The following is a 5,298-nucleotide window of genomic DNA, read 5'->3' on the forward strand; positions in this document are numbered from 1 at the left end:
ATGGGTTGCATTCAGAGCATCGTTCTGCAAGCCCCTGCATCCGACGGGAGAACATAGTGGTCTACGAGGTCTCAGCCTCCATTGACCAATGCCTGACCATCATTGAGGAAAACTCGCCCATCGTCCTGCAGCGATGACAAGACCCGTACTTCAGAGCATCGGCGGGATCGTGATGCCCCTGGTTCCCAGAAACGAAACATGGACCGTGGGCTGGATTCAGGCGTGCACCAAATGGAGTTCTTCAACACGTATGGTGATATTGGCATGTGAGTAATCGGTGAACCAACAACTAGATCGAGTTTCAGTGCGTGTTACGTGATACTGACTGTAAACTAAAAGCAAATGTTGTAGTTTTTTTTCATATTTAACGGTCGCTCTGTTGGGTTTGTGGTCATCTGTTGTCGACGGATGAATGAGTATCAGGTTGTGCGGTTTGGCATCTCTATGTCTTTTGTAGAAACTGCTCTTTGTATGTAATATTTACTGAAGGGTTATGGGCCATTCAGAATAGAACTTAGAACTTACTGTAGTTACAAAATAGCAAACAGGATGCAAAATTCCAATTCTAATTTGAATTTAAAGTAGAATTACGGATCGAAGATCCACATGACGGTGACATTAAAAATAAACATAATAAAGCCTTCGTTTCAAAGTTGTGAAAGTATAAAAAAGCCTCCTTTTTTTTTGTCACATGGGGGAGTGAGAATTTATTACCCAAAATGTGCTTCCTACGTTCAATTCCATAAAAAATATTTTAAATAAAAATCTTTTTATACTTCCCATAGTTCTGCCCGCGTTCACTTTAAACTTTTACGCTGTGGATCAAAGGCAGTCAGTTCTTAAGTTCAGAATTTCGCCCAAGCCTAACTTATTTCACTCAAGCTGTTTCAAACATTACTCTTTTTAAAATTGTGGAAATTATGTTGTTCAAGCTTCTCAAATGAATCCTAAAATGCGGGATCATCAAGGAGACCATCAGAGCAGACAGAGACAGCTTAGAAGGAGATAATTAAAACGAGTGGGAAGGCTAACTGAGGAAAAAACACATTCATGAATATTTCATTCACAGCCACCATGTCTTTTTAATCACTATTTTTCCATATTTGTACGAGGCACTTTGTACTGAGCAGGTCTGCTTACCCACCTTCGCCATTTCTATTCACTCACCTCATTCGCCTGCTTGATGTATTAAGGCACTGCCGCTCTTTGGACTCGTGCCTCTTTTGTGTCCTTCCTGACCGCCGCCTTCTCTCCCTTCCTCATAGGTCCAGCTGGGAATTACCAGAGCTTCGAGAAGGACGGGTGAAGGCCATATTTACTCTGACGGCGTGAGTTATCCCTGGTACGGTAACACCACCGAAACAGTGACCTCTCAGGCCCCACGCCCAAGCCGCCCGGTTAACGGTGGGCATGAACGACAACTTCTACCCCAGCGTGACTTGGCGGTGCCCATCAGCAACAGCAACACGCCCATGCTCACGCGCACATCACCCGAGACCAGAGCTTCATCACCTGGCTGGTGGCGCTAAACGCGCAGACACCAAAGAGCGTATCGTCTTCTTCAGACGGTGCGCTGGCGTATCACAGAGAGACATTGAGGTGGATCCTTCCATGCCGCTGGCTCTCGCGCCAAACTGATGGGACGGCCGCACCAGGAACAGCCACACATTCTCAGCAACAATGAGCCCATCCGCCCAACGCTCTGGGCAGGCCCAATGCCAACGATGCCCAGGTGCTGATGTGGAGGCCCAGGAGAGGACAACCTCTGGTAGTGATACCGCCCAAATAGGGGTGTCTCAACAGTGCCTATGGGACATTCGAAGACTGCATGTGCTGTATGGACGCTGGATTTTGGTATTGCCTTTGTGGATTCCCAGTTTTGTTGGGTTTCTCAGTCGCTCTGAACTAGGAATTCTCCATGAGGTTTTGCTACCTTTAGACTTCAAAGTACTCGGTCAGACAGCAAATGATCAGGAGTAACTAGTACTAAATGAACCCAGTAGGTTTAATGAATAGTTCACAGAAAAAAAATTGTTTATTTCTTTGTTCTGCAGAACACAAAAGAAGATCTGCGACCTTGGAGCACTAAACCAGTCATAAGGGTCAGTTTTTTTAAAATTGAGATTTACTTTATATTTATTTACGTTATAAATAGACTTGCTATTGATGTCTGGTTTGTTAGGATAGTGTGATATTTGGATGAAATACAACTATTTGACAATCTGGAATCTGAGGGTGCAAAAAAAAAAAAAAAAAAAAAAAAATCTAAATATTTAGAAAACTGCCTTTAAAGTTGTCCAAAAGAACTACATAGCATTGCATATAATACTAATGAAAAGTTAAGTTTGATATATTAACAATCAAAAATTTACAAAATATCTCGATATTTACTTAAACGCCTAATCATCTTTAGCATACAATAAAAAGAAATAATTTTGACCCATACAATGTATTGATGGCTATTGCTACAAATATACCTGTGCTATTTAAGACTGGTTTTGTGCCCCAGGTTTACATATTTTGCAGAATGTTTCAGTGTTTTTGTCCATACAGTGAAAGCCAATGGGGTCCAAACATTTACACCTTGAAATATGACTTAAATGTAGCATAACTTTAATGAGTGCCACTCGACTGGTATGTTTCGAGTCCTCCGGAGCAACATGATCACTTTGAATAAAAAAACTTATATACTGCATAAAATAAGGTGAATGTCAACAAAAGTCATACCTCACTGGTTCCTGCAAGTCATGTCTTAATATGGGCAAAATATAGCTGAATACATTCTTTCAACATATATTCATTTGAGTTCGAAGAAGAAAGATGGTCAGACAGGTTTAGAGTGACACGAGGGTGATAAAATGACAACAGAATGTTCATTTTTCAGTGAACTATGCCTTTCGGATTACCCTTAGTGGTAATATCTTTACAATTAAGAGTCTTACATTAAGGTTTTAATTTTTTTTGCAACAACACCCTAAACTTTCAGGATGCTATATAATGCATGAAAAAAATTGAATGTTTGGTCTCATACAATACAAAGTGAACCCAGTGGCATTAAAAGAACGAAGGGAGGTCAACGAGGACATTCACTCTTTGCTTTATAGGACAACCAGCTAAACTCTTCAAACGCTCTATCGTTCGAGACTTGTGACTTCATTTCAAATGCTAGCAAATATCTTTACATGCAGTAAGACGGAAAAAAGGCCGCAGGGTGCACGAAGACGTCCGCCCGTTGAGGTGGAGTGTATGTAGTAACGGAGTGAAGTGTGCAGCGGGGCCGTTCATCCAATCAGACACGTCCTGGCACCGAGAGCCGATAGGAGTTTTGTTTATGCTCGCACTTGAGTCCGTTTGAGTTTACGCAGTGGGTGCTGCACCATAGGCATTCACCAGATTAGTCACATGCCATACACACTCCATCTGTGCCATTCCACGTCCCCTCTCTCTATTCTCAAGCTGTCTCACTCCGTCCTCTCCCACTGAGACTCCTTGGGTAATTATGACACAGACGAAATTGAGTTTCCATCACAAATGTCAGGCAGACCCAAACGATAATTCTGTCCTTATCCGTCCACCTTTGTGTCGTTACAAACCTGCATGATTTTTTTTTGTCTTTCTTTCGTTGGACAAAGATATTTTGAGCACCGCTTTGTCCATGCAGCGTAATTTTAGCAGAGTTGGAAACCATAAACGAAACATTCTTGATTCAGGGATGACACGGGTTACTGGCTTTTTATGAAAACTGGACAAAACTTTGTCCTCGTAAATCTAAATCCTTATTGCTATGGATTTTTAGACTTTCAAAATAACGCTTTTGCTAATAAAGTGTCACTAAAATTTGTACAGGGCTGTTTAAGTATGAAAAATAGAGAACAATAACAAAAATAAATAAATATTAAAACTAAATAAATAAGTTGCAGTCTTGGGACGCAATGCAAATTAATATTTAAATAAAGATTTATATGAAGCTAGCAGATTTTTTTTTTTTTACAAAGTAGACTCAAATATTTAAAAATAAATAATATTTCTCTGGAGTAAAACTGTTCTGTGGAGGGACCAACAAACTAACACGCATACAATATAAAGTGTGTGGCTAATGCTTTCTTTGAGACACTGCTAAATTTACTATTTATAAATTACTTGATAGTTTTATTCATTATTTGCATGCTTTTAATTTAGTGAATTGTGTTGTTTTATGATGCATTAAATGAGACTGGTTGGAAATGAAGAGGTAATATCCAGTCTGGACATATAACAGAAAACAACAATGACTAACTCTTGAATCTAAAAGAGCATTTATTCATGCCTGATGCTTCTCTGAAATCACTTTCGAAGTAAAAGTTTTGTTGGAAGTTGAGATGCATGCAGTACGTCTAAAGCTTGGAGCACTGATCTAGACAAAAAGGTAGAATACATCATCTGGGGTTCCTTCTCTGTAATATGATAAATACCTCACCTCATCTCCTCTATCATTTCTCAGTTACATCTTCTTGTATCTCTGGCAAAGCCATATTCTCCTCAAGATGATCATCTAATCTAATAAAAGACACATTCAAACGTATGAGCTGATTATCTGAAAATGCATGAACACCAGCAGCAAAATTAACGGTTTCGGTGATTTCAACATTTCCTAGAACAGGATGTGCCGAAATGAGGAATACAAAATGTTGCTTAAATGGTTACAACCCACTTTCTTTCACATTCACATGCTTTCCCACTGCAAAACGAGTCTATGCAACGGAAGAGACTGAGTTTACTGTGGAAAAGTTTCATAGCATTGCATTACGGGCGAGAAAGACCTGTGCTAGAGGGGAGGGGACTGATTTTTTCATCTCCCTTCTTGCATGCAAGTCATTTTTGCATAAAACAAACTGTGATGCAACATATATTTCCACTGAAACCCCAGCTGAGAGCAACAAGGTCTGACAGTTCATTCTGTTCATTCAAGGACTAATAAAAGTGCACTGAGCATCTCGCATGAGTCTGATCTCTCGGCGTTTTCCCAAATCAAAAAATGCAGGCGTTATTCTAACGGTTCAGTTTCAGATTCAACTTGTTTTTATTATCAGAATTTGACAGGAAGACATTTGAGAAACACTTTTGTGGCCTCGAGAAAAATTGCGTTTCTCAAGGATACATTCAAGTAAAACAATCTCCTTCTCGATATGCCCCACGTATGGCACAGAAAATAAATATAAAAGTCTAAAATGTTGAATCTGAGAGGCTCTGTTTCAGAGTTTCTTATTATATGTAAACACATTTCAAATGAAGTCCTAAAAAGTCTTCAGGTGAGTGTGA

General features: G+C 39.8%; 1 pseudogene; it reads left to right on the forward strand.

The window, feature by feature from the left end:
* Positions 1–1,803, forward strand: LOC122358693 (annotated as a pseudogene).
* The last annotated feature ends 3,495 nt before the right edge of the window (positions 1,804–5,298 follow it).

Source organism: Puntigrus tetrazona, chromosome 2 (assembly GCF_018831695.1).
Source record: "Puntigrus tetrazona isolate hp1 chromosome 2, ASM1883169v1, whole genome shotgun sequence".
In the NCBI taxonomy this organism is placed as follows: domain Eukaryota; kingdom Metazoa; phylum Chordata; class Actinopteri; order Cypriniformes; family Cyprinidae; genus Puntigrus; species Puntigrus tetrazona.